At 44.9% G+C, this 24,588-nt stretch overlaps 1 long non-coding RNA gene across 2 annotated transcripts in view; it reads right to left on the minus strand.

Annotated features, from left to right (window-relative positions):
• Positions 1-24,588, minus strand: part of LOC310761353 — a 54,123-nt gene that overhangs the window by 24,734 nt on the left and 4,801 nt on the right. For both annotated transcript variants that reach the window (XR_014547419.1, XR_014547420.1), the window contains exon 2: positions 19,040-19,216. This is a non-coding gene — a long non-coding RNA (uncharacterized lncRNA). The remainder of the gene's footprint in view (positions 1-19,039; positions 19,217-24,588) is intronic.

The raw sequence follows: 24,588 nt of genomic DNA on the forward strand, positions 1-24,588 counted from the left end.
GGAACAGCCATTTTAGATCTGGTCCTAACCAATGTTGATGACCTGGTTAGTGGGGTAGAAGTGGAAGGATCATTAGGCGCGAGTGATCATGCTCTTCTGAAGTTTACTATACAGCGGAAAGGAGCAGCCAAGCATACTAGGACACAATTTCTCGACTTTAAGAAAGCCGACTTCATAAAACTTAGGGAAATGCTGGGTGAGATCCCATGGACAGTAATACTAAAAGGAAAGGGAGTTCATGATGGTTGGGAGTTTGTTAAGAGGGAGATAGTAAAAGCACAACTTCAGGCAATACCAATGAGACGGAAACATGGAAGGTACCTAAAGAAGCCAGGGTGGCTATCTAAAGAACTTTTAACTGAGTTAAGATTAAAAAAGGATGTGTACAAAAAATGGAAAAGGGGGGAAACCACCAAAGAGGAATTCAAACAAATAGCCAGCACGTGTAGACACAAAGTCAGAAAAGCTAAAGCACAGAATGAACTCAGGCTTGCTAGAGAGGTTAAAAGCAACAAAAAAGGCTTTTATGGGTATGTTCGTAGCAAAAGGAAGAACAAAGAAACAGTGGGGTCACTCAGAGGAGAAGATGGTGAAATGCAAACAGGGGACACAGAAAGGGCTGAACTCCTCAATGCCTTCTTTGCCTCAGTCTTCTCCGATAAAGAAAACAATGCCCGACCTGAAGAATTTGGAGCAAATGATTCAGCAGAGGAAACACAGCCCAGAATAACTAAGGAGATAGTACAAGAATACTTGGCTAGTCTAGATGTACTCAAGTCTCCAGGGCCAGATGAACTGCATCCAAGAGTATTAAAAGAACTGGCAGATGTGATTTCAGAACCACTGGCAGTCATCTTTGAGAATTCCTGGAGAACAGGCGAAGTCCCGGCAGACTGGAGGAGGGCAAATGTTGTCCCTATTTTCAAAAAGGGGAAAAGAGAGGACCCAAATAATTACCGCCCAGTCAGTCTGACATCAATACCAGGGAAGATTCTGGAGCAGATCATTAAGCAAACAGTCTGTGAGCACCTAGAAAGGAATGCTGTGATCACCAATAGTCAGCATGGATTTCTGAAAAATAAGTCATGTCAGACGAACCTGATTTCGTTTTTTGACAGAATTACAAGCCTGGTAGATGAAGGGAACGCAGTGGATGTAGCCTACCTTGATTTCAGCAAGGCATTTGACAAGGTGCCCCATGATATTCTTGTAAAGAAGCTGGTAAAATGCGGTCTTGACTATGCTACCACTCAGTGGATTTGTAACTGGCTGACTGACCGAACCCAAAGGGTGCTCATCAATGGTTCCTCTTCATCCTGGAGAAGAGTGACTAGTGGGGTGCCACAGGGTTCTGTCTTGGGCCCTGTCTTATTCAACATCTTTATCAACGACTTGGATGATGGACTCAAGGGCATCCTGATCAAATTTGCAGATGACACCAAACTGGGAGGGGTGGCTAACACCCCAGAGGACAGGATCACACTTCAAAACGACCTTGACAGATTAGAGAACTGGGCCAAAACAAACAAGATGAATTTTAACAGGGAGAAATGTAAAGTATTGCACTTGGGCAAAAAAAATGAGAGGCACAAATACAAGATGGGTGACACCTGGCTTGAGAGCAGTACATGTGAAAAGGATCTAGGAGTCTTGGTTGACCACAAACTTGACATGAGCCAACAGTGTGACGCGGCAGCTAAAAAAGCCAATGCAATTCTGGGCTGCATCAATAGGAGTATAGCATCTAGATCAAGGGAAGTAATAGTGCCACTGTATTCTGCTCTGGTCAGACCTCACCTGGAGTACTGTGTCCAGTTCTGGGCACCACAGTTCAAGAAGGACACTGACAAACTGGAACGTGTCCAGAGGAGGGCAACCAAAATGGTCAAAGGCCTGGAAACGATGCCTTATGAGGAACGGCTAAGGGAGCTGGGCATGTTTAGCCTGGAGAAGAGGAGGTTAAGGGGTGATATGATAGCCATGTTCAAATATATAAAAGGATGTCACATAGAGGAGGGAGAAAGGTTGTTTTCTGCTGCTCCAGAGAAGCGGACACGGAGCAATGGATCCAAACTACAAGAAAGAAGATTCCACCTAAACATTAGGAAGAACTTCCTGACAGTAAGAGCTGTTCGACAGTGGAATTTGCTGCCAAGGAGTGTGGTGGAGTCTCCTTCTTTGGAGGTCTTTAAGCAGAGGCTTGACAACCATATGTCAGGAGTGCTCTGATGGTGTTTCCTGCTTGGCAGGGGGTTGGACTCGATGGCCCTTGTGGTCTCTTCCAACTCTATGATTCTATGATTCTATGATTGTCTCCCTCCTCTGATACCTTTTCATTTCTCAGACTCCCAAAGGCTTGCACGGCTGCTTGTTACAATAGCTTTGGCTACAAGCTCTGCAGGCGAATGGTGCCTCTGGGGCTGCCCAGAAGACTCCCAAGGAGAGGGGAGAGGAGACTAAGGGAACACTTCATAAGGGAAGGTGTTTGAAAAGGAGTGAGGGGCTGTTGGCTCTGCAAACAAAGGGTGATATAACTGGGATATGAGGTTCGGAGCACATTTCCCCACAGGGGAACCACAGAAGGAATGTAGTTGGTCAAGGGAGCCATGGACTCAAAAAGGTCGAAAGCCTCTGTCGTAGATAGCAGTTCCATTATTGACTGCTTAGACTTCTGAATCCCCTGCCACCAGCCATCTTGGCTGTCAGGACACCTTCACATCAATTCATGAACTCTGAAGTCACAGGATTAGCCTTGTATCTGTAGCCTTGTTTCTGGATCCAATTTGACTTGTTTCCAATTTGACTTGTTATTTGGGTCCAAATCAGGTTAAACTCAAAGTAACCAAATAATTAAATTTTGCTTCACACCCCCTAATTTCAGGTATTCTTAACCTGCTAAAATGAGCCAAATATACCTGGAAAATAGAACATCAGATTACACCCAGTAAAACAGCTCTTACCAAGCAGTGTGACCCTAGCAAATGGTTTCCTCTACAACTGATCTCCAAGTCCCAAGGCATGCTTACTATTTGGCCATTTAAGGAGCTTTCCTAGAGAAAGCTCCATGCTTGACACAGGGAAAACCAGTGGGGACAACAAAATACACATGAGCACCTAATAAGAGTCATCAAGGTGAGGACCCCCTTGCAAATTGTACACACAGAATCCCATTAGCAGCCCAGCACCTTGCACTCAACACTCATGATAGAAAAGCTCAGATCCAACTAGTGACTTAAATTTAGCTTCTTCATCGTTTGATCCCAGCTCTTAGTCTGACACTCCCTTCTTCTTCTTCTTCTTCTTCTTCTTCTTCTTCTTCTTCTTCTTCTTCTTCTTCTTCTTCTTCTACTATCACTTGTAGCCAAGTAAGATTGTCTTCCACGAACATGGTTTTAACAATGAGTCTGTAAGTGACTGTGGAGGCCAATTCTGGATCCACATGTCCTTTCATAGTGGGGACATATGTTTCTGGGCAGGAATTGATCATGGTGAGAGTTTGCCATGTGTGCCTTCCTCTCAGCACATTTCTCCCTTTCGTCCTGAGTTTGAGCATCTTCAAAGCCCATGACACTTTTGGTAAAGGCTGTTCTCCAATTGAAGCACTTGCAGGCCAGTGTCACCCTGTTTATACTACTTTGGTTTTTTTTTTAGATTTGCCTTGAGAGATTCTTTAAACCTCTTTTGTTGACCACCAGCATTGTGCTTTCCATTTTTTAAGTTTGGAATAGAGTAGTTGCTTTGGAAGACAATAATCAGGCATCCACACAACATGACCAGTCCAACAAAGTTGATGTTGAAGAATCATTGCTTCAACACTGGTGATCTTTGCTTCTTCCAGTACCCTGGCATTAGTTCGCCTGTCTTCCCAAGTGATGCGTAAAATTTTTTTGAAGACACCGTTGATCAAATTTTTTGAGGAATTGGAGATGGTGTTTATAAGTGGTCCATGTTTAGTGGTTAGATGTTAAGTGGTTAGAGTCTGACACTCTAACCGCTACACTACAATGGCCCTCAAACTGGTTTATGAAAGTGAGTGAATGAATGGAAGAGATAATGAATGGATGAATGATGACTGAAGATGGGGAGGGAAAAGGGGGTATCCCCATTCATTGCTTTTGGCTTTGCCCCCACTACCCATTGTCAGCATTTGATCCCCTTACTAAAAGGTAAAGGTTAAGGACCCCTGGAAGGTTAAGTCCAGTCGCAGACAACTCTGGGGTTGTGGCGCTCATCTCGCTTTACAGGCCGATGGAGACTGTGTATGTCTGCAGACAGTTTTTCCGGGTCATGTGGCCAGCATGACTAAGCCGCTTCTAGTACAACGGAAAACCGAAACCAGAGCAGCACATGGAAACACTGTTTACCTTCCCACCGGAGTGGTACCTATTTATCTACTTGCAGTTTTTGGCATGCTTTTGAACTGCTAGGTTGGCAGGAGCTGGGACTGAGCAACAGGAGCTCACCCCATCATGAGGATTCGAACCGCCAACCTTCTGATCGGCAAGCCCAAGAGGCTCAGTGGTTTAGACCACAGTGCCACCTGCGTCCTAATCCCCTAACTACTAGCCACCAAAGGAATGTGGCTTTCAGTTTCAAAAAAATATTTGCTCACATCTGCCATAAGGGAAGCCTTCATGTATATGTGAAGGACTCCAATTCTGCAAATACCCACATCAGTGAGCTATGGAATTTCAGGAAGTTCTAGCTGTTAGGTGCTTGCTGGTTCAGCATACATGCCAGATTACTTCTGAGTAGAGATTAAGCCGATGATGAATACTACAGGTTTTTTTATATATATTTTTTCATATTTTTTTTAGTTATTTGATTACCTCACATTCATGAACAGTTGAACAACATGTTGCTTGTGGCATGGTGACAAATTGGCAAACTCTTGATGAATGCACTTGTTATTGAGAACCTCACTATTTAAAAATTAATCTGTAAAAGGTCCAAGATTAAACATCTGTTCATCCAACTCCTCCCTAAGAGAATAAGGTTGAAGAGGGATAAGGAAGCAATCCCTTTCCATCTGTGGGTTTTTGTTTTGTTTTGTTTTGTTTTTGCAACGATAAGCTCCTATAACAGATTTCCTTTCTACAAAAGATTTGCATTTGTCGCTTTGGCGAGGAATAAAATTTAATATGCTTGCAACAAATATTGAACTGATGGAAATGTTCAGTCCAATCCTTCAGAAGCCGAATATGTTGCACGGCTGTTAAAGAAACAATCTAAATAAAGAACCATTAAGATGAAATATTATCATTCCTGCTGTGGAAGAAGGAAAATCAGGTAGCTCAAGGCATGAAATGGGGAGTGAGGAATCCAGACTGAGATAGCAGAAGGAGTAATTAGCAACAGTTTGTGTAACAGAGGGGATATTATGTTGGTTTTTAATCCTTGCAGTTCCATGGTATTCCTAAGAGAAGCTTCCCACATTTTGGTCAATACCTTTGACAATAGCTTTATCCCAACACTTTCAGATTTTAGGGACACTCCTGCCAGGCATCAAAGGTGTGTGGAATTATCTGTCTTACTGGTACAATTATGGAACACTAATTTAGATTTTATATTATTAATATGAAAGTTCCCCTCACAGTTGGTTGGGACACTCACATTGCAGACCTTTTCACAAAGCTCTCCATGTGTACACAACGTGCGTATTGATTGATGCACAATCTAGGGAATAATTTCATAGGTGAAGTTGTGCCTCAGTTCCCCATCACTCCCTTTAAACCCAAATTCTGAGAACACAGACGTAGATTGTTCCTTGAATTTCTTTCAAGGGAAAGAAAGAACCAATAATTAAGGACTAATCTGCAACCACTCCAACAATATAAGTGGTCATATTAACTTACAGTTTGGTCCACAGTTGTGACTTGTTTATAAACCTGCTTTGCATAATTATAAGGATTAGTGTGCATAACGAGAGCGATGCAACAAACTGGATTTTGTGTGTACAAATTTTTTGATTACTCGGTTTGCCCAGGGCCGAGGGAGAGCTATGCTGTGTCTGCTGTAGCCCAGAGCAAGATAACCTCAAATAATAATTATTATAAATACATTGCTCACATAGAAGTTAGGAAATAGTGTGGGACTTGATAATCCTGTACACGTGTTATGTGGTGGCTGGAAAGCAAAACTGGAAGTTTAGAACATCATCTCTTTCTCTCCAATGCATTTTATTTCTCTGTAGGATTTTTAAATAGAAGTGGCTAAAAATGTGCCTGTGTGATAATTAGAATTATGCTGATTAGCTCAAAAGGATGAGTAATCTCATTTGCTTCCAGTGAGTGGAAGATAAACCACATAATATTTCTGCTGGCTCGAGTCCTGAACAGGCTTGTATGATTACCCAAAGTGTAGTTACACTAAAAAAATAAAAAAGTGAGAGATTGTGAGCTTCATAGTTGGAGCTAAACCGATCTCCATAATATGGAAAATAATGGTAAAGCCAGAAACAACAACAAAGTTATTTTGCCAGCTTGCATATTTGAAATATGAGCTTTGCAAGGAAAAATATTTGGAGCATACTGAACAGGATGTTGGTACTGGTTATTAAAACCATCATTAGAAGACATGACTCTTCTGAGGTAACATGTTTGACTACTAGGGATAAGGTCTTCTTGGTGGGGTTGCCTAAGGAACTCCCTTCTCTCTTCTTAGATCAGCTTACACCTGGGATAGGGAACCCGTGGCCCTTGAGATATTCCTGAACATAAACTTGCATCAGCTCCAGCCTGCATGGGTAATGGTTAAGTATGACAGGAGTTGTCAGGACTCAGACAAACCTAGCCAATTTGTCACCCATATTGCTAACTTTAGTTCAACCAATTTATAGACTGTGGCAGCTTTATGCGATTGGGGGGAAGTGTTTTATCTTAAATCCTCAAATTGCTGTTCAGCACTTCTGTGTTGTGGAGTTGTGGGCAGTAGTGGACAGTGTAATGGGATGGTATTGCTCACCTGATCTCCCATTGGTCACACTGCTGCTGATTAGCAGGAGGTAGAGAGGGAGGGGCAAGACAGCAGGGAGGTCACCATGGAGCAAATGAACCATGGTGCATTAACTTCCCTCCTTCCCTTCTCTCCCTCTGAGTATAAGGAACAGGAACATGAGTGACCAGAGGTCAGGTGAACAGCGGGGCTACACCAGGCTGTCTACTACTGGCTATTGGGCCATAGCACTGTGCCCTTACCATGAGATGAAAATGATTGGATATTGAAGGACACAGGACAGGAGAAAGTACCAAGCCAGCATTCTGAAAAAAAATAGAGATGAGAACAGGCTACAGTTTTGCTTGTTGACAAACAAGGAGAGAAATAATTATGAATGAATGAGGGAGAAGATTCAAGCTCCACACACTTTTGGGCAATGTAACATATGTTGGAGAAGCTGCTGGGTTCTTACTTCCTAGGAATCTTGGACGTCAAAAATCATCATTGGCTGGATTCAACCTGGGCCATAGCAGACCCAACGGGACTTCAGTTTGATCAGTAGCGACTGGTAGGGTGGAATGTGTGGGGCTCTGCTGCTCTCCTGGCTTCCCAACATCATGGGTTGCTGTCGCTTACCAAAAGGGAGAGGAGAGGAGCAAGGCACAGGGAACATAGCATGGTGTGGACTGTGGGGGCAGGAGACCAGGTAGACTTCATCTCACTTCACTGAGCTTCCTGCACATTGTGCCCCCTCCCTTTTGATAAGTAGCATCAATCTTCACAGCTGGGAAGCTGAGAATGCAAAAGAATCCCACCTGTGCTGCCTCACCAACTGCTACTGAACTAGGTTGTGACAAACAGGCTCCATTGAATTCAATGGGTATACTCTGCTTGAAGAATGTCTTAGTCCAAATGCATCCCAGTGCTTTGACTCAAGTTACAAGACTAAACATCAGGAAGAGCTTTCTGACAGTAAGATAATAATAATAATAATAATAATAATAATAATAATAATAATAATAATAATTTATTTATACCCTGCCCATCTGGCTGGGCTTCCCCAGCCACTCTGGGCAGCTTCCAAAAAAATATTAAAATACCGTAATACATCAAACATTAAAAGCTTCCCTAAACAGGGCTGCCTTCAGATGTCTTCTAAAAGTCTGGTAGTTGTTGTTCTCTTTGACATCTGGTGGGAGGGCGTTCCGCAGGGAGGGCGCCACTACCGAGAAGGCCCTCTGCCTGGTTCCCTGTAACTTGGCTTCTCGCAGTGAGGGTGCTGGACCTCAGTGTCTGGGTAGAATGATGGGGGTGGAGACGCTCCTTCAGATATACTGGTCCGAGGCCGTTTAGGGCTTTAAAGGTCAGCACCAACACTTTGAATTGTGCTTGGAAACGTACTGGGAGCCAATGTAGGTCTTTCAAGACCGGTGTTATTTTGTCTCGGCGGACACTCCCAGTCACCAATCTGGCTGCCGCGTTCTAGATTAGTTGTAGTTTCCGGGTCACCTTCAAAGGTAGCCCCACGTAGAGCGCATTGCAGTAGTCCAAGTGAGAGATAACTAGAGCATGCACCACTCTGGCGAGGCAGTCTGCAGGCAGATAGGGTCTCTGCCTGCGTACCAGATGGAGCTGGTAAACAATAAGAGCTGTTTAACAGTGGAATGGTCTCCCTCAGGAGACCGTGGGCTCTCCATCTTTGGATGTTTTTAAGCAGAGGTTGGACGGCCACCTGTCATGGATGCTTTAGCCGAGATTCCTGCATTGTGGTGGTTTGGACTAGATGAACCTTGGGGTCCCTTCCAACTCTCCAATTCTGTGATTCTATACATAAGAGTCATTGCAACTCACAGCCTTATCTAGAGTTATATGTGGCAGATAAACACACCTCACAGATATCTTACCCAAATATCAGAGCAAAGGTTGTCATTATAAATAGTGAAGGACTGGAGCCATTCAGCCTGTCAAGAGTCAGACTTTGATGTAAAGGCCTACAATTTATACTTCAAAATATGCCTTTTCCAAGTCACTTTAAAATTTATGGGCTTATGTAATAGTGGGCTGGTTTAAAAGGAATTTCTATTAATACCTGCCACCTTCATTCAAGGCTTTGTGTTAGGTCCTGAAAGCTGGAGCGCAGAAAGTGAAGTGGGTGTGCATATTGATGCCACCTTTGGTGGGAGGAATGATTTAATATTAAGTTTTCCTAATTGCGTGCTGAGGTCCCCCAAAACACCCCTACCCCAATAACTCACACATCACTCATAAATTTTTGTTTAAGGTTTTTGGCATAGTTTTGGCCACAACTTTATTAAACATACAAATTGTGAGTGGTTGCTTAGGCATTGGTTATGACTAGCTGTCCCCCCCGCCTTGGGGGACAGCACTGACTCCCGGATTCCAGCGAGAGCCAGTGTGGAGGAACAAGATCAGGGATAACTGGAGCTGCGACACAGACCCTCAGCTTCTCCCCGCATGCTCCCAGGAGCTTACGCGGCCCGCACCCGATTCCAGGGGTTTGGACGAGAGGATGGTAAGCCCCTGAATTCCTTTAACAGAATTTCCATGCAGCAGCAGCATTGGAGGGGCAGGCACAGCCAATCCATACCCCTCCACCAACCAATTTAAACCAATGCCTAACCGCCTTGCTTAGGCATTGGTTATGACTAGCTGTCCCCCCCGCCTTGGGGGACAGCACTGACTCCCGGATTCCAGCGAGAGCCAGTGTGGAGGAACAAGATCAGGGATAACTGGAGCTGCGACACAGACCCTCAGCTTCTCCCCGCATGCTCCCAGGAGCTTACGCGGCCCGCACCCGATTCCAGGGGTTTGGACGAGAGGATGGTAAGCCCCTGAATTCCTTTAACAGAATTTCCATGCAGCAGCAGCATTGGAGGGGCAGGCACAGCCAATCCATACCCCTCCACCAACCAATTTAAACCAATGCCTAACCGCCAACCTTACAAGTTGTGACGATTTGCTACGCAGTAGGCAAAAACCAAATGGCACACACTAATCAGCCAAATGGAAAAATTCCTACCAGGCCCCCGCACCAAGGCGGACGACCCCATGATAGGCATAGCAAGGTCAAAGCACAAGCCCAAAAGGGAGGGCGGGCGGGTGATCCGGTTCCCACATTGAAAGAGAAAGCAGCTTGCTGTAAACCTTGTTTAAATAACCTGTTCCCACCCCCAAATTGGCAACATCCATTTTATCCCAGCAACTCAAACAGCCAATCCTTGCCAGGCCCCTCTATCTTATACTGCCTGGCAACTATGGGGTGTCTTGCTAGGCCCCATCCGCAACACGTGCTCTCCTTTAGTGAGAACACGCTTTGCGTGCTGAGGTCCCCCAAAACACCCCTACCCCAATAACTCACACATCACTCATAAATTTTTGTTTAAGGTTTTTGGCATAGTTTTGGCCACAACTTTATTAAACATACAAATTGTGAGTGGTTGCTTAGGCATTGGTTATGACTAGCTGTCCCCCCCGCCTTGGGGGACAGCACTGACTCCCGGATTCCAGCGAGAGCCAGTGTGGAGGAACAAGATCAGGGATAACTGGAGCTGCGACACAGACCCTCAGCTTCTCCCCGCATGCTCCCAGGAGCTTACGCGGCCCGCACCCGATTCCAGGGGTTTGGACGAGAGGATGGTAAGCCCCTGAATTCCTTTAACAGAATTTCCATGCAGCAGCAGCATTGGAGGGGCAGGCACAGCCAATCCATACCCCTCCACCAACCAATTTAAACCAATGCCTAACCGCCTTGCTTAGGCATTGGTTATGACTAGCTGTCCCCCCCGCCTTGGGGGACAGCACTGACTCCCGGATTCCAGCGAGAGCCAGTGTGGAGGAACAAGATCAGGGATAACTGGAGCTGCGACACAGACCCTCAGCTTCTCCCCGCATGCTCCCAGGAGCTTACGCGGCCCGCACCCGATTCCAGGGGTTTGGACGAGAGGATGGTAAGCCCCTGAATTCCTTTAACAGAATTTCCATGCAGCAGCAGCATTGGAGGGGCAGGCACAGCCAATCCATACCCCTCCACCAACCAATTTAAACCAATGCCTAACCGCCACAGAGCCTTAGCTCACCGCCAAACCACTCACAAATGCAACCCTTCCTTCAATCCCAAAGCAACCGTAGCCAACCAGGTGTCGTTCCCCATAGGGGAAAGATGTACCCTAAAGGGGGCAGCAGCCTTGAAGGCAATCACAGGGTGCAAAATCACGGAACCACCTGAAGCAAGGACCTATTTTATTTTACTTTATTATTTATTTTATTTTATTTTATTTTCCACTGCCTTATTAACATGCTTTCCGGCCTCTTCGGTGGTAGTTTGTCTAGGCATTGGTTCCCGACTAGCTGCACCTGACCTCAGCAGGGCAGCACTGACGACTGGGCCCCACCATATCGTCAGTACAAGCAAACATTGTGGGGGAGCAATGAATCCCAAAGCAACCGCATCCAGCCAGGTGTTGTACCCCATAGGGGAAAGATGCACCCCATCTGCCCTAAAGAGGGCAACAGCCTTGAAGAAAAACAGCAGGGTGCAATATCACAGAGCCACCTAAAGCAAGGACCTATTTTATTTTATTTGTTATTTTATTTTATTTACTTTATTTATTTTATTTTATTTTCCACCGCCATATTAACATGCTTTCTGGCCTGCTCGGTGGTAGTTTGTTTTGGCATTGGTTCCCGACTAGCTGCACCTGACCTCAGCAGGGCAGCACTGACGACTGGGCCCCACCATATCGTCAGTACAAGCAAACATCGTTGGGGAGCAATGAACCAGGATCAGACTCAAGCTCACCCCAAATGCTCCCAAGGACTCTTGCGTGGCCCTACCCCTCGAAAGGGGTTGACAAAAGCATGGCAAATCCTTGGATTCCTTTAATGGAATATCTTTGCACATTGGAGGGGACAGGTGCTCAAACCCCCCCTCCAGATCACCTTGAACCAATGCCTTAAATTATTTTGAGTCCAGGGAGAGCTGCCATCAACTCGAACCAAGCCCTCTTGCATGCAGGAATGCAAACTTATGCTGGAGGAAGACGGCAAATCATTCTCGCCTAGCTGTACCACCAGCACTGCGGGAGGACCTGCACAGGTCACACTTGACCGCACCAAAGGAAGGATCTCCTCCCAAAGCATTCCCCATCTGGACATCCAGTATATGTTCACATGGGCAGGAAGACTGAGATGGCGCCCCAGTCCAGACTCGTCAGCGCGCTTGCCAGCCGAGTGTATGCTATGGCCCAAATGCGCACAGCTGCTCCTATGAAAAAAGGAAGTAACAGACAAGCATCAGCACAGACATCATTGTGACACTTCCTGATATAACCCTTGTCAGCGTCAGACTTCCAATGACCCGTATTCACAATCCTGTCTACTGACAGGCCCCCAGTGTGCAGCCTTTGCAGCAGCCCTATTCAGAAGGAATGAGGCGTGTTCAGCGGTAGGCAAGCCGCAGGCCGTAATAACTGGTGCACGACGTAAGCACATTGATGCCTGGCTAACAGGAACCCATTTTCATGCACTAGGAGCGGGCCAGCCCCCAGGGGAATGAAAAGCCAAATATTTCTGGTATCCATAACTGGGCAAGGGCCCTCCTCACCTGTAACGGGAAGCCTGATTGTGGCACTCCTGCCCACTAAGTCTGTTTTAGAGTTCCCAACTCTAATGACAAGCTCCAAAGCAGATAAGGAAAAGTCCTGAAGCAATAAGCCTCCAGACTCTCAGCCCCGTGCTGGCTCCAACAACCATTTCCCCAACCCTCAGTGCACCAAAATGCAATGGAATACTGAAAGGAATCTCGCCTTGATCTTTTACCAGCAGATAAGCTTTAGCTTGTTGCAGATACTGCATAGGTAAAATTGACCGACTTCCTGCCCACTGTCCTATGAGGTTGGAGCCTATTCCAACCTTCCAAGGCCCTGCGCACTACAAACTTTATACAAGGGTCTCTGAAAATTAAAGCTTCAGTATAACAGACATTGCAGCGGACTGAATTCTTATAGTTATAACAGCATGCCCAATCTGCAGCAGGTGGACCAAATACTGCAGGATCTGCTCAGAGGATGGGGGCCAGTTCATCGGAATGGCCAAGGACTGCCAGCTTAGGGCTAAGAAATCCATCCAGGCCTTCCCATAAGAGCTAAAAGCAGAAAGGGAAATGGAAGCTGCTGCTCTCTGTAATTACTAATTGTTGTCAAAATGCCACAGGTGGTCTGGAAAAGTCTGGCAGTAGCTGAGTGTCTGGAGCCCAGGATCCGAAGCACTCCATCTGAAAATGGGATAGAGTGTCAGTGACATCATTAGAGGATCCCGTAATCAGGAGAGCAGAAAGCACAATATTAAACCTTAAGCGGCGCAGCTCAAAAGCGTGAGCGGAGGGGCGGAGACTCTGCTGGAGCGTGAGGACTGTTTTGCCAAGACGCTCACCACTACCTGGTTATCAGACCAAAAGCAGATCTGATGTTCACTGAACTCCTCGGGCCACATGTGAACTGCTACTACAATGGGGAAAACTCAAGAAAAGTTAGGTCACATGATTGCCTCACCATACCGGGCTTGAGGCCATGGCTTTGCACACCAGCAGCCCCTGAAATAAAAACCAAAGGGCAAAGATCCAGCAGCATCAGCATGAACCTGAAAATCCCTGTGCAAGTTCCAGGTATCCTGCCATGGCCAACTACTATTGCATACATTTAGGAATTGCAACCATTGCATGAGATCCCATTGCATGTATGAGAAAGGTAAGGGGACCTCAGGCCGCAGGCAGCCTGGCCTAGTGGAAAGGGAAGGGGCGGCCTGGGGCAACCACTCTGCATGCAAGATTAATTAAGTGACCCAGCAAGATCGGATCTGATGAAGCATCACTTGCTACAGAGGAAGTATTACAAAATAACTTCCTTCAAGGCAGACAGCTTCTCCATAGGCAAGTGGTATGTTTTAGCAAACGATATCCATCTGGATCCCTAAATAAAATGGGAATATGGGCAAAAGGTATTGAGGTATTGCTTGCCAGCTTCCAGCCCCTGCTTGGGCAGGGGGCATCTTGTGCTGCCATCATAATACGTAAATTTACAGGGCTGACGCTGGCCAGAACCCCTAAAGAAGTCCCGACAAAGCTGCTGCCGAGCCAGCTTCCTTTTCAGACACACACTCCGTTCAATGCAACTACACACTCCATGCAATGCAACTACACACTCCGTTCAATGCAACTACACACTCCGTGCAATGCAAAAACGCACTCTGTGCAATGCAACTACCCTCCATGCAATGCAACTATACTCCCTGCAATGCAACTACACGCTCCGTGCAATGGAACTACATACTCCGTTCAATGCAACTACACACTCCGTGCAATGCAACTACACACTCCGTTCAATGCAACTACACACTCTGTGCAATGCAACTACACACTCCGTGCAATGCACACACACTCTGTGCAATGCAAAAAACACACTCTGTGCAATGCAACTACACCCTCCGTGCAATGCACACACACTCTGTGCAATGCACACACACTCTGTGCAATGCAACTACACACTCCTTGCAATGCGCCCACAACCACACTCCGTGCAATGCAACAACACACTCCGTGCAATGCAACTACACTCCGTGCAATGCAACTACACTCCGTGCAATGCACACACACCCTTCATACAATGCGCACAACCTCCGTGCAATGCAAATGCAAATCTCTCATGCAATGCAATGCAAATGCAGCCCGTGCAGCGCTGTGCCCTGCAACGCACAGAGCAAACTGCAATGCGGGCACGCAAAGGTGCTTTCTCCCGCTTGCATATTGCAAACATGGCGCCTGTTACATCCCTCGCAGTGAGGGAACCACCAAAAGACCCTCGACACTGGACCTAAGTGTCCAGGTAGAGCAATGGGGGAGCATGCAGCTGTCCCATATAGGGACCAATCCTGCAACCTAGGCATTACCGGCAAAAGCCCTGTCATAGTCCGCAAAAACTAAACAATGTAAGGAACCGGTGAAACCAATGCTTCATGGACCACATGGGGACACTATTCAGGCCGGAAACGCTTCCAGGCCATCGAATTCTAGGGCAAAGCCCTAGGATCACGTGCTAGGCCAGGCATGAATGTGTCCATCGGAGACTTAAAAATTAACTGCTACCTGTAGCAGACTTAGGCTTGGAAGTTATGTGCAGGCCAAATAGGCCTCCCTGCCTCTGCTCTTGAGAATCTTAGTCTCATAGCAATATTAAAGGAACTCAATATAGTGCTCCCGCCCAAGGCTAGATTAAAATTTGGCCAACAGCGCTGCACACACTCAAATAAAGCCAACCTTCGGGGGTGCTATAAACGAAAGCGATTCCAGCTAAGCTGGGAACAGCCCTGACTAGCCCCACAATTTACAACAGGAGAAATGGGGGAAACCTTTTTTGCGAAAGAAAGCCCCTAACGGGGACTCTCTCCCTATTGGGAAAGGCAAGCCACAGATACAGGGAGAATCTTCCCACAGGGCAGGGTAAGGGATGGGGTGGGAAATCGAATAGGAAAGGGGAATTAAATTATTTAAGGGACTAAAGAGGATTAAAAGAAGGGGGAAATAAAGAAATGTAACCAGACAATGAGAAGATTGCATCACTGTCCTCCAGACAGTCCAAGTGCTCCACGTGATCCGGTTCCCACATTGAAAGAGAAAGCAGCTTGCTGTAAACCTTGTTTAAATAACCTGTTCCCACCCCCAAATTGGCAACATCCATTTTATCCCAGCAACTCAAACAGCCAATCCTTGCCAGGCCCCTCTATCTTATACTGCCTGGCAACTATGGGGTGTCTTGCTAGGCCCCATCCGCAACACGTGCTCTCCTTTAGTGAGAACACGCTTTATGAAAATACACCCACACACCTGTACAAAATTGCTTGGAACAAATCATTGCCTAAGGCCAAACTAGGAGTCCTACCTGGAGTGTTTATATTATCTTTCTCCCTCACTCCCTTGGTAAAAGTGCCACAAAAGCCTCTTAAAAACAGACTACAGAAAGCAGATGTTTATCCTGGAGGTAAAAAATCCACATATTCCATAAATTCCGAGTATGAAAAATGTAAGGTAAATATTAATCAAGGCGGAACTCCCCACAGACTCTCACAATACAATCCTACACATGTCAGCTCAGGCTGCTAACACACCATACTTTTAAAGCATGTGACCTCCCCCAGCAAATCCTTGGAACCATATTTCATTAAGGGTGCTGGGAATTACAGCTCTGTGAGGAGTGAACTGCAGTTCGAAGGATTCTTTGGGAAAAGCCATGTGCTTTAAATGTGTGGTTTGTTTGAAGCCTGTGACTCAAGGGACTCCTGAGTGGCAGGCTGAGTCCTGGTGTCACGGCCTGACTCTGAAGCACCTCTGCTATTTTCACTGCTTGTCTTTCTGACGCAGCTGATCCCTTCTCTCCTTGCATCGGAATCCTGCCTGCAAGTGCAATGCCTTTGATGCTCAAATATGCATTCTTTGCCTTGAAAATAAGTGCACTGGAAAACAGCCAGTATAGTCTTCAGACCACTTTCCCCACACTTCCTTAAAAGAAAGCCCAACAACCTCAAATTATTTATTTGTAACTAAATTTATAACTTGGGAAGCCATTTTATTTATTTATTTATTTATTATTGATACACCAAAAGAAAAGAAAAAACAAGAAAAACAAGAATACAAATGAAAATAGAGATAAACACAATATTAATTACAAGATTATAAAGCAAAAAATGGTCTTTGGACTATAGACCCGACCTCCTGTCTATTCTCTGTTTCAATTATATGTTGCCAGTACACACTTTTATCATAGATTGACTAATTCTTAGTTTATCTTAGATCTCGTATCTTTCTTAAAGCTACTACTGAATTTATTCAAATGCCATTTTTAATCAATCTCATTTATTTTTATTCAACAAGTTTTATATACAATTTAATCAACAAAACAATATGAAACTTTCATTAGAAAATACCTATAAAATTAAACGTTAAAAACAAATTGGTATATGATTGCTCAAAATATAATGAAACCAAGGGTTTTAAATTAAATGTGCATCGTTTAGTTTCACATTCAAAGGACATGTCTGAGTAGGTTGTTTCAACAAAATGCTTTTAATAGGTACCAAATAAAATACAGTGAAAATGCCTGCCTAATGTTAATGAGTGGCCACCACACTGAGTGGCTGATTCCTTACAAATAAAGAACTGATATTATGTGGTACATATAAAAGTCCCAGTTGTGCGGTTTGAAGCAGTCAAATAGGTAGAATAATAGAATTGTAGAGTTGGAAGGGACCCCAAGTTTCACCGAGTCCAACCTCCTACAATGCAGGAATCTCCACTAGCACATCCATGACAGATGGCCATCTGACCTCTGCTTAAAAAGATGAACTCACTACCTCCCAAGTCCCAAGGGAGTCTATTCCACTGTGTAACAGCTCTTACAGTCAGATAAGTGCTTCTTGATGTTTAGTTGGAATCTCCTTTCTTGTAACTTGAAGTCGTTTCTCCAAGGCAGGAGAAAATAAGCTTGCTCCATCTTCCATGTGACAGTTCTTTAGATTTTGGAGGTGGCTATCATATTTCCTCTCAGTCTCCTCTTTCCCAGGCTAAACATATCAAACTCCCTCAACTGTTGCTCATAAGGCTGGGTTTCCAGACTCTTTATCATGTTGGTTACCCTCACTTGTCTTCCCTCTCACTTATACTGATGGTTATATCTAAGTCACAAAGTGTATTATGATTCTGTATCTGTTGGTGAATAAGTTTTTGTGTGACAAACTTTCTCGTACGTGTTTGACTTAGAAGGAGCATTTCATGGGAAATAAGGCCACGGTATTCAAGACATCAGGAGTGTTCAGTGTGCTGAAGCAAGTGTGGGAAACTTTGGCTTTCCAAATGTTGCTGAACTACAACTCCCATCAGCCCCAGCAAGCATTGCCAATATCCAGGGGTTATAGAAGTTGTAGTTCAGCAAGATCTGGTAGGCTAAAGGTTCCCCACAACTGTGCTAAAGCAATATGGACATATTCATCTGCCCCTATCATGTAATTGTCATACATAACCTGTCTTTCAATGAACTCCAGAGATTAGCAATGCTTTCAATAGATTCTCCTCCATTGAACTAATTTTAAAGATAGTTCATTCTAGGAAGAGCAGGCAAGAAAGTAGAAGAGTTGGCTTGCTTCAGACACTCCAGATTCTGGTCTACTTACTATTTCTTCTTCTTGAGCAAGGAAGACACCTCCAACTCAGAATCTAAACATTAATTAGCCTGAAGCAGTCGATTCCGCCAACAGAGAAGGGATACAATTTTCCTGCCTCAAGCTCAAGTTCTCTGTATCCGTAGACAGGTAGATAGATATGAGCACTTGTCCACAAGGGGTAAATATTCTTGACCTTTCACCTCAGGTGTAAACACACACAAACACACACACACAAACACACCAGTTGGCTCAGCTTAACATTAAATACCACACATAGTAGTGCAAGAGAAAATAAATACACAAAGTAGCATTCCAGAAAATAAATGCGATGTGTGTGTCTCTGTGAAGTAACTTAGGGCAAAGAACTGAATATGGAATGAAGAGTTGAAGACATAAATAAAAGCAAGCTTAGCAATGTGGTCTATTTCAGTATGCACAGCAATCATATATAGGTCATAACAGATTCTGCATATAACCAAAAGATACATTTAAAATGAGGGCAACATTTTCTCTCACAAAAAGTTGCTGTAATTTTATTTTAGAGTTTATAAAATGTGCTGGTGGGGAGCATTTTGTAACAGAAGGTCATTATAGCAACCTGGGGCAACATGCCATAGTCTCTAACTGGTCCCCAAATGCTGGGACTCTCCCAAAAACCCGTATGCCACCACAGTTTCTCACATTGCCACATTAATTTACTCTTAAAAACATTGCACCAAAGAGCACCTATACCACTATAAATGGTGGGCAATAGCTCAGTGGGAGGGTATTGGGTTTGCATGCCAAACATCCAAGGTTCAATTTCCAGAATTTCCAAGTAGAAGAGGGGCCAGTCTGAACACCTGGAAAGCTGTTATTAGTCAGTATAAATAGAGACCTAGGTGGATCAAGGCTCTTACTCTGTATACATCAGCTTCTTGTGTTCCTATGGTCAGCCATCTCTCCTTGCCCTCCCAGCCCCTGCAGCCCATGTTCATTGTGAGATACCTCAAAGCATCCTTCCATGGTGGCGTTGATGGGGGCAAATGGTCCTTTCTGGAAATGCTGCCATGACCTGGAGCAACAGCAAAACTGTACTTGGTATTTTAATTCTTTTTAGAAGGAAAGGAAGGGAGAAAATCATCTGCCACCAGCAGTTTGGAATGTATGTTTCCCAGCCAACCCCAACAATGAAGATGGTTTGTGATGGTGCAGAATCACTTCAGGCTTAGCTTTGTAAAATGGACACTTGTAAGAAAAAAGGCTGGCCTTGCCCTTCAGTTTAGAAGTATGCATATCTGCCGAAAGCTTTCCTGGTGTTGCAACAGTATGCTCTTTGCAGAAACAAGGTTGTTCCAAATTCTATCTGGAAGCATTTTAAATTATCCTCATCCACTTGCCTTCTGAGGACTGTGCATAGGGTGGAATACCAAATCGCCGGCAAATGAACTGAACTGTTAAACAAGTATTGTGTTTCCCTTGCATTTGTATTCCTCACTGCAAACAGGGGCTAAAATGTATTGCTCCCGTTTAAACGTATCAGCTTGGATCTCCTTGACGTCTTTCATAGCTGCTGCTTCTATACCAGAAGTGGCTTGCGGAGTGGGGTGCAGCAGCTGCACTTGCTTCCCAGAAGGTATGTTGCTGTTGCCTATTGGGAGGGAAGCCATGAGGTGGTCAGCTTGGTGAAAGCATGCAAGGAGCTAATCCAGAGTCCCAAGTAGAGGTGGTCTCTTTGAAGGTATTGTCAGAGGCAGAGGCATAGCAACCTGCTCCGGTACCCACAGTGGCACTCATCCCAGGGAACATGGCACATGTCCCAGAGGGCATGGCACGTGTCCTAGGGGGGGTGTGGCTAGCAGCGCATGCCCCGGGGGTGCCGCCAATCAGGGATCAGCATTTTGTCACCCCCCTTTGGTATGGTACCCAGGGCGGACCATGCCTCACCCGCCTCAGAACGCCCCTGGTCAGAGGCAGGGATGAGGAACATGTGGCGCTCCAGATGTTGCTGGATGCAAACTCCCATCTGCTCTACTAGCCAGTATGGCCTGTGGTAAAGGAATTATGGGAGTTGTAGTCCAAAACCATCTTTGGAAGGTCACAGGTTCTTCAACCCTGGTCTGTGGCAAAACAGCATTTGTAAGAGGCATCCTGAAGTGAAGCAGAGACCCTTGCAAGGTTTTGTGTTGGCCTGGCATTTCAGACATCCAAAAATGATGCAGACATGTGTCTTCAAAAGTACAGCTAATGTCTCTAAGCTTACCAGATAAGGAAATTGCCAGATTGGGGAAGAGAAGGGACAGCAAATTCCAGGGTGGTGAAAGGAGGGGAAGAAGAGCTCTGTTATGACTGACATGTCAAGCTTGTAATAAGAAGAAATGGTGTTTCTCTCCAATCCCAGTGCTTTGGGAGAAAGATGTTGTAATACAGTGGTACCTCGGGTTACATATGCTTCAGGTTACAAACGCTTCAGGTTACAGACTCCGCTAAACCAGAAATATTACCTCAGGTTAAGAACTTTGCTTCAGGATGAGAACAGAAATCGCGCAGCAGCGGCGCAGCAGCAGGCCCCATTAGCTAAAGTGGTGCTTCAGGTTAAGAACAGTTTCAGGTTAAGTATGGACCTCCGGAACGAATTAAGTTCTTAACCCGAGGTACCATTGTAAACTGCAGGGCACTTACAATGCAATTGAATGGAGGAGGTGTATTCATGTACATTTGTATCATGTATGCCCCCATCACATTAATGTCAAATGCATGGCTACTTGGGAAATGGTCAATAGACGCAGTGGGATTCCCTCCCACATGGGTTTGCTAAACGCATGGAGTTAACACACCTATACATGAATTAACCTTCTAACACATTGCCCATTCTTTGAGCTCCCTCTGGATCTGATTTACCCAATTCCAATAAGGGTCTAATTCTTACCATAATGTCGAGTGTCTTTTGAAAATGGGAAAATATTGTTGAAGAGTCATTGTTTTGACACTGAGAGTAGACTATATCGGAAAGAATAAATATTATTGACTCAACAGTGGCATTTTTATCCTTATATAGGGTGTTATATAAATTCAATTAATAATAATAATAATAATAATAATAATAATAATAATAATAATAATAATTTCAAGTAATTGTGTGGACATTAAACCAGGAGTAGCTGACACATTGCCTGCCAGATGTTCTTGGTCTACAACTCCTGTCATTCCTGACTATTAATCATGCTGGCTGAGGTTGATGGACATTATGGTCCAAAAACATCTGGAGGGCAGCAGATTGGTTATCTCTGCTTTAAACTATCAAGGCTTAAAGAGGTCAGCCATTTTAGTTGGGAAAACTCTTTGCATTTTCTGAATCTAGAACAGGGATGGGATGCAGGCAACTAAACTTTCAAAAGAAGAGTAAGGTTTTGCCAGTTATGGGAAAGTTAAGGGCCTCTCTACTAGGACTGCCAGCTTTAAGATTAATCACAATGATTAATCAGGGAAAAAATGTAGCAACTTTCTAAAAATTTGTCCTCAGTTAATTAGTGGGGCTGACAATAAGAGAAGATGCCAGGAGGTTGTCTCTTGAATGGTCTGTCACATTGTCAGCTGCAAAGAAACAGCAGTTTCCGGCTGCATTGCTAGGCTGAAAGCCCACCAAGCAAAATGTTTAAACTGCTCTATCAGGGGCATGCAAGTGCAAAGGGCCTGGATGGCAGACCAGAGTAGCAAAGATAGGCCATAAAGCTTTCAGCAGAGGTCTTGGGATTGCCACTTTGATAGATTACAATCTTAGGGAGGCCTTCATCCTTGGCACTACCCTGTTGAAATTTCAGCTGTCCATTAGGAGCCTGAATACACCCAGTGCTTGAGCCAAAGTCCACCTACAGTTGTAATCAACATAGTTGTGGCCAATGTTTACCCCAGATTGTCTGTTCCTCTACTCCTAACTATTGCTCTCTTACCTTCGGACTGGGGAGGGGGCGCTGTGACTGGGTCTGCAACACCATCTGGCATGGATTTAACACGCCTTTCTTTCTGTTAAGCTTATTGTTTTACATTCTCAGCCATATCCAGGGCTGTTTTTCAACTGGAACTCACTGGAACTCAGTTCTGGCACCTCTCAGGTGGACACCATTGCCATTCTAGGACAATGAGGGAGGCGTTCATGGTGAAATCCAGCACCTCTTTTTTTTATTATTTAATAGAAAAATAGCACTGGTATCCATACAAAAAAAAAAAAAAAAAAGGAATAAAAAACCAACAATGTGGATAGCTATATTTCTGGCATACCCTTCTTTTATCTAGACTTTTTAAAATAAATAAATAAAACCTTCTTAATCAATAATTAAAGATATGTGATGCTCCCTCTAAGCGATGTGCACCACACATCTTTAGCGCTGAGTGCTTTGACACCCAACTGTGTCTCTCTGAGGGAATTGTCCTTTTCTGTCCCCTTTTTTGATTAATGTTATGCTCTGCAGAAATGATGCATGGTGATAATGGTCGCTAAATAATCAGCCGTCAATACTGCATGGAAACTGGGGGGTGGGGACAGCAGAAGTATGCTTATCGCTATTGTTGCGAAACAATTAACAATGCAACATAACTGGAAGAATAAGTCATCTTCTGGCTGGAAGAGAAAGCAGAATGTGTAAGCACATGTGTCATGTGTGGTCCTGAGTATTGTCCAGGAAGGTTTGCCTCATCTATATAGGAGTTGGGCCACATGGTTCAATCGTGGTTCTTTTTTATAGTGGAAAGAGACAAAAGCTGCCTGGGTAGCTGAAAACTAGAGATTCACATGCACCCATGAACTGATCAGAGAGGTTCTGGGAACCTGGTGGAGGTGGGACAAAAGAGAGGGGACTTAGGCCGGATCCTAAGCTTGTTCATTTTGGTCACATGGCTTGGTATAAAACACAGTGTAAAGGCTTATTTTCTTTCTGCCAGGATTAGATAGAGCAGCAGCAGCAGCAGCAGCAGCAGCCCCATTGCTGAACTGGATTTGAATCTTTGACTGGACTTAACTGCCCAGTGTTCCTTTACCTTTACCTTTTACCTGTCTATACAACCCCTACGGCAGGAGTAGGAAACCTTTTACATTCTGAGCACTGCATTCTCTCTTGGACAGCTTTCTGAGGGCCACATGCCAGTGGTGATCAGGGCCAGAGGCAAAGCAAGGGGTGCAACCCTTGCTTTGCACAGTAGGCTACATTCTAGCCATGTGAAGCCAAATGTTTCTACTCACACGCCTACATTCTCCATCCAGGGAAGCAAGAGGCATGATCACAGTGCAAGGACACATTTAATGCAAGGAACAGCACTTCAAGAGGGGGCCAAGTTAGGTTGATGATGAGTGTGTCATATGGGTGTTGCCTGGGGAAAGTCCCAAAGGCCTGGCGGCACTTCAGTCATCCCCAGGCTTGAGGTTCTCCGCTCCAACCCTAGGTTGCCTGAAATGGCACCATCAGGTGAGTGCTGCCCTCCATGAGGGCATCCCTCTGTGCATTGCCGGCATGCTCATTTGGGTATCACCTTAAGTGTGTGACGCAGCCCATACACTTCATTTAAGAGAAGAGAAGAGAAGATGTGCCTGCAGTGAAGCTGCAATCTCCCTGCATATGCTGCGAAGAGCATTTTGCGTCTCAAATCAGCTAGCTATTTCCTGATTAGGCGTGACAGCTCAGTTGCTGACATTCTTAATTAACTTGTGGGATAAAATATTTCCTCCAGGGGATAAGAAACAATTTAATCTCCCAAGACTGGGATTTATCTGGGACAGAGAAGTTTACTTACTCTCTTACCCTTCAAAAATGGCTGTGTCAAGTTATTTTTGGCTTGCACTCATTTGATTATCCATTACTACTATGAAAGTCAATGTGGGGAACCCCTGCATTGCCAGGGGTTTATGAACTACAGCTCCCATCATCCATGGCTATTGGCCCTACTTGCTGGGACTGATGGGAATTATAGTCCAGCAAAATATGGAGGGCCAAAAGTTCCCCATGAGTGGACTCCCGTTCATTAAGAGGATGCTTTCAGCATTTCTAAGGTAGTAGAATTTTACATTTTTATTCTGTGCACATTTGTGCACATTTTGTATATATATATTGTTGACAGAGGAGTAGTTAGGGATGGGGGTTAAGCTTAGGTTTGGGGCTGGGGTTGGGGCTGGGGTCAGAGTTAGGCTTGGGTGGGCATTTTAGATAGTTAGCTAGTTTAGAGAGGAGGGTGGGAATTCTTTGTGAACAAAATGTGCAGACTGTAAGTAGGATTCCTTCGCTTTCTCTTGGTCTCCTGGGGGTGCGGGGTGAGTCCTGGGTTCCCCTGCACAGCCTTGGCTCTATGGAAATCAACCCGGCCAGTCTTCTCCAGAGAGCTTGGCTCCTCCACACTCTTTCCCTGCCTTCCTCTTTTCTCTCCCCTCTCATAATTTACATTTATTAGGCCATTCCTAGC

This window comes from Podarcis filfolensis, assembly GCF_964270895.1.
Source record: "Podarcis filfolensis genome assembly, chromosome: 4".
In the NCBI taxonomy this organism is placed as follows: domain Eukaryota; kingdom Metazoa; phylum Chordata; class Lepidosauria; order Squamata; family Lacertidae; genus Podarcis; species Podarcis filfolensis.